Source organism: Formica exsecta, unplaced genomic scaffold (genome assembly GCF_003651465.1).
Source record: "Formica exsecta isolate Colony F162 unplaced genomic scaffold, ASM365146v1 scaffold393, whole genome shotgun sequence".
In the NCBI taxonomy this organism is placed as follows: Eukaryota; Metazoa; Arthropoda; class Insecta; order Hymenoptera; family Formicidae; genus Formica; species Formica exsecta.
Window position 1 is genome coordinate 1,414,521 of NW_021851167.1, and position 13,329 is coordinate 1,427,849.

Here is a 13,329-nt window from a genome sequence, read left to right on the forward strand (position 1 = left end):
AGAATAATTATATAACAGACTGTAATTTCAAATCTCTGTAGGCGTCATTGATTTAAATAAATATAGTATCGTTCATTTATTAAGAAAAAATATATTAGATATGTAAAGTTATGCACACATAATATTCCTCCAATTTTTATTATTCTTTTGAATCTTATTGTCTTTAGCACAGTTAATAAATTTTACATCGCAATCGGCTTACATTCTTACCTTATGACAGATAAATTGATTATGTTTTCCTCTGTGAATCTCTCGAGATCGCTGCGAACTGTCTAAGAATATCATCTCGCGTGATCCTCGATGTCGGGATCGTCGTATTCGTTGGAAGTCAACGGCATCGTCGCCGTCTCAACCGTAACCGAGCAATGCGTCTTCGGCGATAAATAAGAGCTTTCGCATAAACGGGGCGTCCTACGGGATGAAGGAATAGGGGGGAAGGGGGGGATAAGGGCAGTTACGACGACATACTTAGTGCCGCGAATAAAGCGAGCCGCATCTTGCACATTGCATCTCGTCCCGCATCGTCGCTGTCGATTCGCGTACCAGGAACGGCTCTGTCGCTTTCTACACCCACGACAATATATGTAATGTCACCAAAGTATACGTCTCTTTCCATAATTGGATATTGATCGAGCGTTCGTGCGAAGGAATCTGGTGCCGCGATAAAACGGCGCTCGATCAACGCGAGATTTTGGCCACATCGCGGTAAATAATTTAAATATAGCGAATCGCGATTTTCGCGGCTTTTACGTGTCGCTTGTTTCGCCGCTGGCGCGCGTTCGACGTGACGATGTGAAAATTGCTTTGGCTTGATTCGTTAGATTAATCGATTTTGCACGGACGCAATATATAAATTTTTCATTCGCACGGAGATTTCCCTCAAATCATATTACATTTGACTTGGTGATGTATTTCGTCTCATTACGCAAGAATATAATTATATTTTTATATAGAGAAATATGTGTAATGGGGAAATATGTATATTAAAAGTTAAAGCGATGAAAATAATTTAATGTATTGTTTTACAAATGGAATACCTTGATTTTACTTAAAAGAAAGTAATAATAAATATGGTTCGCAGTTCCTGAGGTTGAACGTCGGCACAACCGACGTTGTTATCGTTCAGAATTAGTATACACTTAAGTCGGAGACCATTACGTTGCTGGTAAATCGACCGAAAAATAAATTACCGATTGCCTTGGCTGTAATCCCAGCGCTTTATGTCACTCGAGTACAAGCGCGGTAGATTGCCTTAAAGTGATTCGAGTGTCTTTTTAACGTAACTACCATCTATCTTGGAATGCATTTTGTAATGCACATCCAAGAACTAAAAAAGTAATAATAAATATGGTTCGCAGTGTGTATTTCGTTCCTGAGGTTGAACGTCGGCACAACCGACGTTGTTATCGTTCAGAATTAGTATACACTTAAGTCGGAGACCATTACGTTGCTGGTAAATCGACCGAAAAATAAATTACCGATTGCCTTGGCTGTAATCCCAGCGCTTTATGTCACTCGAGTACAAGCGCGGTAGATTGCCTTAAAGTGATTCGAGTGTCTTTTTAACGTAACTACCATCTATCTTGGAATGCATTTTGTAATGCGCATCCAAGAACTAAATTAGTAATGATATAATCGATTATTAATCGATAATCTAATTTATTTAAAATTAAAGTTTCACTCACAAATAAATTGTTATTAACGATTGGAATGATTATATTAATAGATTTAATTAGTGTAACATCATGTTGTGTATTATTAATTCATATTTTATTTATTTTTTTATATCTTCGACATTTTATTCAATCAAAATATCCCTTGAAAATTTACGCTGATATAAATACGAAATCCACCCTCGTCATAATACGTTAACAGAAAAATGTACGCTCCAACCGCGCAGCTAGTAATATATTTCAACAACTTGCACACGCGGAATCAAACGATCACCCTTGTTGTAGTCCCACCACCTTCTGGGTGGTAACATTCGCCGGATGACGGATGTGTCGTTACGAAAGACATGACATTAAGACCGTCCTGAGCGGCGGCGGTAGCGGCTCGACGTTGCTCGCGATGCCAGCCTTCGTCTCCTCCTCGTCGATCTCTCCCTTGTTTCTCCTGGCTTTCTTTACCTCCGGATCGTTCCCCGTTTAGCGGCACGCGGTGAATGTGTCCTCTCCGTAGACATAATACGACTGGTAACAACGGGGACAGGCACGTAAAACCGCACGATACATCCGATACATGAAGCGTCCGTCCGTGAAAGCTTAACTAAAGCGTCGTTTCTTTATGAAATATAATATGTCGACTCGCATGTTCGAAATCGAAATACCAGCCGAATTTCATCGTGCCAAAAACTAAACTCTATCGATGACGATGCAAGAAACATAAAGAACAATGCGAGACGTGGGAATGCGAGGTTGCACTTTGACAAAGTTTCGACATGTCACTCGGACAGTTTAAATGAGTAAAGCGGAACATTTATCATGATCTAAAAGTAGTTCACTTAACCACAATGTGATAGTATTTTCGCAATAGATTTCACAAACTAAAATTATTACTTGTTATCTACATCTACATATATATGGCACAAATAATTTAATAATATTTTATAGATTTTAAAAAATTTGGCAACCTACTTACACACACACACATACATATATGCATGCATGTATCTTAATGGAGTTTTGTCATTTGAACTGTAAAAGATTTAGTTCGATGCGCATAACATTTTTTAAACGAATTTAAAATGAATTAGAGGACATCCCCCCCACCCCACTCCCCCCAGAGAAAACATCAACATTTTATCGCGATAATGAGAAGTCAAAGATAAGAAAATATACCGCTGGGACAAAGTAATGCTAGCCTTGCATCTGTGAGCTAAAGGAAACAAAAGAGAATCATATCACGGAGACAGATGTAGCATATCAGTCGTATTAAATATTTTCATGTTTGCATACGTTGCGCTGCATTTATTATCTTTTAAATAGATACGAGTAACGCGTATACGTGTACATACGCACTGCAAGACAGTGACAGAAATCGAGGCTGCAAGCTAGTGGCCACTGTTCTTCAGTTTGTTGTTTCAGCAGTCGGCTTCAGAGAGCGTAGCAAACATATCCGACAGAAGATGGAAGTAGCCCAGTTACATTCACATTGTCGCGAGAGAACTGTATAAACACGAGCTCGTGGCAAGAGACTGTAGTAACGATTTATTCGCGTAAGCGCTAACTTTTTCTCGCAAAGATAACCCTTAAGGAAAAACTCCTTACACCGTCATCGACAACGTTGTATACATCGCGTGTTTCTTTCATAAATTTTTTATGAATACATATGACAACGCACATGAAACAATGATATTGCTCTCCTCTTGAAATATAATATTTATATAATAATTAAAAAATATAAATTAAAGAACATTGACTGTTTTCACGTATAATCTTAGCGTAAAATCCAGATACAATTCACAACTGCCAGTCGCAGTGTATCGCTCTCTTCGTCATTGGCATCGCAAGCTCCAGGCATCGCCTTGGTTAAGCGCAATGAACTCGCCATAAATTTGGCTGCGCATTTACCGCGGAGAGGAAGTCGCCCGGTAATTCGAGAGAGTGAAATCCGAAAGATCGATTAATCTTAACGACATCGTCGCTTGAGGGAAAATCGCGGTATTAAATGCGCCGGCGCGTTTATGAATTCCGTCGCCGGCAATAGATGTACAGTCGCGCCGGCGACGTTCTTGATGTTGCTAGATATTATTGGATCGAATGCATCATGTCAAACGATACGTGAAATAAGTTATAGGTTAGTGGCTGCATTGGCACTGTTCGTGACAGCCTATTCCTGGAATGCTCAGTCTCTATTGATAGCGAGAGATAGGAATCGGCTGCGAGAACGATTTATATAAATTTTCGATATTTTTACAATACGAATTGTATCGCGGTCGCAATCGATGCATCATTTATTACATCTGGCTCTTGATCGTACGTTAGATTTCTCGTAATTAACATCCGTGTTTTATCTGAGTGCGATAGAGACATATATAATATAATCAATTGTGTCAAACTACACGATAATTTTTATAGATATATAATAAAATAGCGTCATTATGTTTGATTGTATAAATTTGAATTAATACGCACATCTCTCTCTCTGGTGTAAATTTGAATAATGTCGAATCTTCCGTGCCAATTTAATTCGCGTAAAGTATGAGCCAACAGCGTGACAGAAAGGCGAGATGTGTTCGACTTCCTCGAGTCGATTGACGTTTGCAGCTGTCACTAAATATTTGCATATACGTATAGGACATTTACGATACGGCAGGCAGCAACGCGAGCGTCATCGGGTTCTTAATTAAACGATTGACAAGTCAAGAACTGCGTATCGGTCAGCTTAACGTAAACAGCCTCGGCACAGACGCTATTTTCGATTTTTGGGACGCAGGAGAAACAGCTCGTACATCGGTGCTAGAGTACCTCTACCATGCTCGTGCGGTGGGCGTTACAGTGCATTAGTGATAAATTGGAACGGATCACACTCCTATCTTTGTGTAGTCGTATCTTCCGGGTAATGTTCGCCAACTGGTATAACCGATTTCGCATCTTTCAAAGATTGTCCTCGATCCAGAGATAATGCATTTGTTTGTGAATCCAGATCGGATTCACTGATTGTTATTAATTGTCGATTTACATCTCTTATTTTGAATATTTAATTAATAAATGTAATGAGACGAGACTAGAGCGAGCGTTTAATTTGATTTAAAAATGGCTTTTATCAATATAATATATACACTGTATATATGACGAAATATTCTTGACTAAAACTATTCAGAGTTCACGATCACGTATTTTTGCGTCGTTTAATCTTCGGCATCCGCGTCTAATCCTCGCAGAATGTTGAATGAAATTCTTTGTCTCTGGCCCGCGCTCCACTTCGCCGTCGTTCCCTTACGCCATTGCGTCTTCTCTCGCTGGAGATGACTGAAAATAAACGTCCTCCGCTTATATCGGGAACATATATTATTCGGTTCTTTACGGGACGCGCGGTCGTCGCCGCATGACTAATTGCAACAACAACAATGGATATATTTTACAACGGACGGGGTGGTCGGCACGAGCGGCTTGAAATACATTTATTGCCCCGCGAGACACAATCGAATCCTGTCGGATGAGAGGAGAGGACCTCGCTGTTCTTCCTTATCTTTCACCGTAAATTAATCTCCCGCGTTTCACCCTCCGGGAGAGACGAGCTCTCGACCCGCCGCCACTTTCCCTCCCCACTCTCTGTTCTGCTTACTAATATTCCTAAAACATTTCCCTACCGCTCAGCTTTCCGCGTCGATACTATTAAGGCACATTTTACGTTCGCATACAAAATATATTCACAAAAGAGAGGAATAAATCTTACGAATATTATTATGTCAATTTTATTCCTGAATGTGTGTTAGAGATAAAGTAATAGTTTCTTAGAAAATTCTACTTGCAATAATCTACTTCCGCATTATTTCGCATTATGGTAGTACAAGTATATATCCTATTAATGATCACTTGGTTCGCGCGTGTTAGGTAACGGCCCTACGTAGCGTCTGCGTATGGTAGCATTGCGAAACGCGATCTCGTGAGCCATGGCGCGCGAACAAATGCGGCGTGTTAGCATAAATCTCGAAATCCATTTGGAAGTGCGAGCCTATTACCGCGCTACGGACAGACGACGGGCGCGAACGTTCTCGTGTGGTCAGCGGCGACAGCGCGAGCTAATTAAACAAATGTTCCAGCAAATCAGCCCGCGAATCATAAGCTCGCCCTTTGAACTTGCAGAAAATCTCCGAGCCGGTAAACGCCCTCGGATGTATTACGAAAAATGCATTACGAAAAATGACGCTGCTTCGCGAGATTTTTTTTGTGGTGAATAATTACGTGCGATAACGTATAACGCGCCAGCATGCGTGTGCACGCAATTTTCATTGCAATTTACGCTGGTATATTATCTAAGAATATATTATCTATACATTGTTCCATGTTTTTTATCTTATATTATTAACTCTTGCGAAATTCTTTGGTTTTCGATCGACTTCGTGTCTCGCATACACCGTATTTGCAAATAACAAACTTGTTGACAAGTTGAGAAAGACGCATCCGGAGGCATCCAGGGTCGCAATCAAAAGGGGTTTCCTTGAGGCAACCGTCTATCTCTAATGCCAAACATAATTTAGGCATTAAAATGCGAGGAGCGAGGCGGAGGCGTTCTATTGGTGCGGGGGCGTCCAGGAAAGTGATGCCACCCGATGCAATTATATTTTATGCCTCCCGCTATGTTTGCTTCCCTTTCTAGCCTTTTATTTTCCTCCTCATCTCCATTTCTCGCCCTTGATTTTCATTCCTTCGAGCCGAAAACCTCGTCTCTCTCTTACTTTCTCTCTCTCTCTCTCTCTCTCGCTCTCTGTCAGTCTGTCTGTCTCTCTTTCTACCTCTGTCTCTCGACGCCGGTGTAAGTATAGATTTATAACTACTTAAAGTTTTGCGATTTATTTCCCGCTTATCGTCTGTCCGGATATGTCTACGGGGGTTTACTTATCACTTAGCAGATGCAAATGTGAGAGAGAAAGAGATGGATGGCGGATGAAGCAGGAGGGAGAGAGCAGGGAGCCATCCGAGTTTAAATTAAGCAGAAGCCCGCTTGTCAAGCAATGCCTATCGATCTACAATTACGATTGCGAGTGATTATGAAATACGGATGTAGTTTATGTAGGGTAACTGTGTGATTCATATAAATCGCACAAGATGTCTAATATCGCAATTTACATATTTCATAGAAATATATTTAGTAGATACACACACACACACATACATGTTTTTTTTTCTTTAGCTTTTCAAAACTTGTATATCTAGAAACGATTCTAATGTAGATTTCCACGCTTCTTGCAACCACATTTGTCAGTAGACATGGATTCTTGGAAAATAGCATGCTCTCTCACATTAGAACGATAATTATACGAAAATTTCTGCTAACCGAATAGGCCTGGCAAATTCATCGAAAGAAAGAGCATGTCGCACGCATGAACGCCCAACACATAGCAAGGAGATTTAGCATCCAATATATGCGTATGTGAATGTAAACATTAATTATCCCAATGCAAGACAGTTACATATTAGCTTAGGAACTAAGTTGCTATTTTGGCAGCAACGGGTTAACGCGCACGAGCTAACTTTGTGTCCAGATCAAATTAACCGTAGAAGAAGAGAAACTATTTTAGGTTACACTATGTATTTTCTACTAATTCGCCGAACAGCTGATCGTGAAGTTACTATGTTTACTTTGTATTATTTGGTCTAACAAGGTGATGATATAAAGTTGGCGATACTAGTACCAACCTTTATCTATGTATGACATGCTGCAATTATTTTTTGCAATATATTACAATTTTTAAAATGTGAAATGATAAATCGCTCAATTGTTATCATAGGACGCTAATGCTGCATCGCTAACAATATCTTTTATAGTAGTACATTTTCAACACAAAATAGTTTGCGAGTCATTGATTCTTAAGAAATTTTCACAAACGAGATATTGTTCGCAACGTATCGATTTCAAGTTCCGACAGTTTCAATGTCGATCGAATTTATATTTTTTAATTAGAACTTCTCATTAGGCGATGGTACTTTAAATAGAAGGAGGTCAGACGTAGCTACTTCTAGACTAACTACGGATGTCACTGAACCAACCGAGGATTAATCTTCTCTTTACTGACAGAGATTCTGATAAAACGATCCTATATTTAAACCGAAGTTATAAAGTACGCCCGTAAAATTGATTTTAGATGTCTGCCTATTTCAATAGAAAATGAATCAAAATTTTTCATTGCATGATTCACATGCTTTTGCGGAATTAATAGACTAAAAACTACTATGTGCATATGTGCATCTCACAGTAATATTGCATGTTGAAGAAAGATTGTAGTGAATCGTAAGAATTACAAATTGCGATTATTAAATAGCCACATAAGAAAGTTTTGAGATATATATATTTAGAGAATTTCTTGTGACGCGTTTTTTAAACAGTGTGAGACGAAATGTGTATTGTTACTGCAGATATCCTTTTAACTACGTTCGCTGCAAGGATATCGAAGAGACGATAATATATCAAGAAGTACTTTAAGAGACACTCTGAATGTATAATTTAAAAAAAATAATATACCGAGCATATTTATATGTAACATTATTTGCATTCAACATTGTCAACTCGGTTATAATATGACTTGTTGTGACTTCTGATATTAGATAATCAGGCGGAAACGAGATCTACGGTATTTCAAATAGAAGTAGACGATACGAGTCGACACGAGAATTAGGAATGGAGAGCGGGATCTACTTTTGGTTTGGGATGCGGAATCAGTACATCTTTCGACTCGCGTATCGCATTCGACGAGAACGGGACGAGGCGGGGTTCCGGCGGAGGTAGGAAAAGGCGGAACGATAATATATCAAGAAGTACTTTAAGAGACACTCTGAATGTATAATTTAAAAAAATAATATACCGAGCATATTAACATGTAACATTATTTGCATTCAACATTGTCAACTCGGTTATAATATGACTTGTTGTGACTTCTGATATTAAATAATCAGGCGGAAACGAGATCTACGGTATTTCAAATAGAAGTAGACGATACGAGTCGACACGAGAATTAGGAATGGAGAGCGGGATCTACTTTTGGTTTGGGATGCGGAATCAGTACATCTTTCGACTCGCGTATCGCACTCGACGAGAACGGGACGAGGCGGGGTTCCGGCGGAGGTAGGAAAAGGCGGACGAGTAATAGCTACGGAATATTGCAATAATATGCAAAGTATATGAGGGATATATTAATTTCGTGAAAACGGTAGAAACGTAGATAGCTGCCGCCTCGGCGCAGCGCAGCACGGTTTCTGCGGGCTCCCATGCCCAAAAGAGGCGCTACACCGCCGGAGCCCGGGGGTGTCGGAGGGTAGGTGGTGGGCGAGACGGGGAACCGAGGATTTCACAGACAAATAAATACACGATATTTCACTGGATGGGAAATGAAAGTTTGCTTCGTACCTTGCTTACAAGCTAAACCGCGAAACTGAATTTTAATTCTGAAGGAGCAGCCAGTCTCGGGGTGCGATTATTCACCACGTTTCGCTATATCCGAGTGACATGTTTCTCGCATTTTACCGGGGATACTTTTCTTTTTATTGATTTATGTGTGCTCTTTCTTGAGTTAATTGGATTGTTATATTTTGCGTGATATTGGAAGTGAAATTATGTTAGAAGATAATGTTTAATTTTTTTGTACGGATGGCAACACATAATATAAAACGAAAATTGAAAATGATTCAGACTAAAAGTAGAAGATCGACATTATTTAATTAATCTTTCTCTTATGAATTTTGATTTATATAATGTATTTATATACGTTTAAAAACTATCTATAAATATAAATGATTAAGCAGCTATATACAAAGTATTAAAAAAAAACCATTCAATATTTATATGGTAGATAGAACACATCATATTGAGTAAAAAAGCCTTAGTAAACATAAGTCGAAAGCTCAACTGTTTCTGAGATATAAACATCTTTGTTAGCATCATGATTGATTTACTGGCTTCTACGTGTCGCATGCGATGTTTACCTCAATGTTTATAAACAGCATTCGGAATGTCTTTATTCAATTTCCATACATACTTCATAACAGAAGATTTCACCGGCAATCAGTCAGTTGCCATCAACCGGCGATTGTGGATCTTTGCGGAGTTCGCGATTCTGTAAGAATAAGATGCCTAGGGTGTATGGAAATGGAAGGAGGACATGTGGAACACCTGTAAATATAATAGATAAGATAAAGATAAAGAGATAAAGATTTAGACAGATTATCTTCTTCTCACATCGCATGCGACACGTAGAAGTCAGTAAGTAAATTATGATGCTAACATACAAAAATGTTTATATCTCAGAAACGGTTAAACTTTCGATCTATACTTACTAACAATAAGATTTTCTTAATCAGTATGGTGTCTTATCTACCATATAAATATTGAATGGTTTTTTTTTAACACCCTGTATATATAGCTACTTAATCATTTCTATATAGCTCCATTATACATACATATATATATATATATACGTAACACATGTATCTTATTGTACATGTATTTGTTTCAGATGACTTGGCTATTGATTATCAGTTTACATTTAACTTAAGCAAGAAGGAGGATCGTCACTATCGGGCCATTAATTTCAAAAACTCACCACCGAAAGCCGATATCGATGCCGAATTCTCCATCACGTGTTCCGTACTTGCTAAGATGAATATTACCATCAAAAAAGTAAACAGTCCGGAAAGGCCATTGCTGCTCGGCGCGAATTGCACGACGACCATGTATAAGCACCGTTTCAGCAAGGCAGATTACAATTTTGGCAGCGAAGATAATAATACCTTCACCACATTCTACGTATTATAAAATATGTGTATAATAGAATAATAAAATGGGTAATACATATATGAATACTAATATGCAAGGCATAAGACTCGACGAATTTTAGAATAAGGAAGGTAGATATTTTTATAGATGTCAACGGTAGAAATTGATTATCATGTCTTTCTCAAATGGATTGTTTTATAAATAAATAATTAGATCATATCGCGCGCGAAGGAATAGTGCGCGGGCGATTGCATGGATGCTTGATTACAGATTATATTACGAAAACTGAATTTTAAGTTTAAAGAGTATATACCCCGCGGCCACGATTACCTGTTCTGCCTTTCCTGCTACCATGGTACGTGTTTTTAACTCGTTGGCATGCTTTTTTACTCGTGCGCATGTCGATGAACAACAAGAGTGCCTTTCTAAAATACAGTTTATATACGATGAAGATACATTGCACATGAAAATGTGTGGAAATATATATCCACAGAATTATATAATATATAATATTTGTTTCAACTATTATAAAAAAGTTTATAATAAAAAATGACATTTCTCTATATTTCTAAGAATTTAACAATTCAAATTATCGAGAGTACTTTCGATTTTATAAATGAACATTTATATATGAAACCAGACAATATCATCTACAATAAAAAAAATTATTATCGAAAAATTCTTCGTGGATAGTTGATGTAGCATTACATTGATCTCGCTCAGGACAAATCGAAATATTGACAGAAGTCAAGGCAAGATATAGGCGGCTTGGCAAGACTCCGTAAGAATCCAAAGGACTCGGAAATCTCGAAGTCCGCAGCTGCAGGGGTTAGGAGTTGGTCATAAGTTCAAGCCAAGAATTCGCACGGGAATGAGGAATTGAAGTAAGTTGTGGCTTTGCCGGCTCTGCTCCGCCGTCGCCGGCGTCGCCGTCGTTCTCCGACGCAGCGGTTGGCTGTGCCGGATAAAAAGTTGAGAAAAGCAAGAGTTGAGATCAATACCTCCGACCGACCTTCCCATCGCGACTGCCTGTTCGCCGTAGGAGAAGGTGGTAGTCCCCAGACAAGGACCTCTCGGGGACTCACTTCGAGAGCATGGTGAGTTTCTCTCAGTTTACGTTTCCTTTCGCCAGATACCGAACTAAGAAACTCGCGCCCACACGAAACCCCGACATTCCTATTCCCTATCTTCGCGAGCGAAAAGTTTTTTCAAAGTTCGCCAGGACGAAGTTATTTTGTGGTTGTACGACCCGGTTGCAGAGATTTTGCATCGTGCTTGGAAATACTTCGGTTACAAGATTGTTAGTTATAAAAGCTTATTAGTAGGAGAACCAAGTAGGGCAGCGTGCTTCAGGAAGTGACGCAGTGAGTTTGAGTTAATAAAATCGTATACTCGACGGTAATGACTCGGAATACTAACTTCCTATCCAGCGGATTTCATATATCGTTATTGTGGGTTATTAAACTTCGGCAATCTACCTAGTATCGTTTTGCTGAAATTTTAGGAAAACAAATTTTTTTTCCTGTTCCAGTTTACATAATTTTGTTAAGAAAAACAGATTATCCTTCTTTATTTCGGATAAATATAATCTTATACAGTCGTAGATTAAAAAAATTTATCATAATCTAGCGAGCACTCCGACAAATATCGTTCGCGATAAATATCTCTGTTATTTTCAAGTTCAAAGAAATTTACTTTAAGTTTCCGCGTGCATAACAGTTAGATCTATTTTTGTCGCAAACCATCTACTCCAAAATGGATCAAAGGTCCCCCAGATTCGCGTATTAGGGCTCTGAAAGAAAGACGCCTCTTTTCCTCGCTTCCCGCGCTCTTTTTCTCGCTCACTCCTCCGAGGCGTTATAACTCACTGCTAATCTAATCCGGTGCCGGCTCGCATGGCGATGTGGTGGTGGTGGCCCGGTACGTCAGACAATTTATAAAAGTGTACACTCGTGCGAAAATACAATGGGCGCTACCGCGCTACCCGAAAGAAGGAACAAGAAAGAAAAATATAGAGCGGCGAGAAAGACGAGAGAGAAAGAGAGACAGCGTAGGGGAGAACTCTCATGCGCACATAACTCGGAATACTAACTTCCTATCCAGCGGATTTCATATATCGTTATTGTGGGTTATTAAACTTCGGCAATCTACCTAGTATCGTTTTGCTGAAATTTTAGGAAAACAAATTTTTTTTCCTGTTCCAGTTTACATAATTTTGTTAAGAAAAACAGATTATCCTTCTTTCTTTCGGATAAATATAATCTTATACAGTCTCGTAGATTTAAAAAATTTATCATAATCTAGCGAGCACTCCGACAAATATCGTTCGCGATAAATATCTCTGTTATTTTCAAGTTCAAAGAAATTTACTTTAAGTTTCCGCGTGCATAACAGTTAGATCTATTTTTGTCGCAAACCATCTACTCCAAAATGGATCAAAGGTCCCCCAGATTCGCGTATTAGGGCTCTGAAAGAAAGACGCCTCTTTTCCTCGCTTCCCGCGCTCTTTTTCTCGCTCACTCCTCCGAGGCGTTATAACTCACTGCTAATCTAATCCGGTGCCGGCTCGCATGGCGATGTGGTGGTGGTGGCCCGGTACGTCAGACAATTTATAAAAGTGTACACTCGTGCGAAAATACAATGGGCGCTACCGCGCTACCCGAAAGAAGGAACAAGAAAGAAAAATATAGAGCGGCGAGAAAGACGAGAGAGAAAGAGAGACAGCGTAGGGGAGAACTCTCATGCGCACATACGTACGCGTAGACCTTCTCCAACATCAGGACGGAGGGCTGTAACTCCCGTATATCCGCAACACATAATCTCAGAAACCGTAGAGAGGTAAGCGGGCGGGCAAGCAGGCAGGCAGGCAGGCAGGCACCCACCGCTCTTCTACTT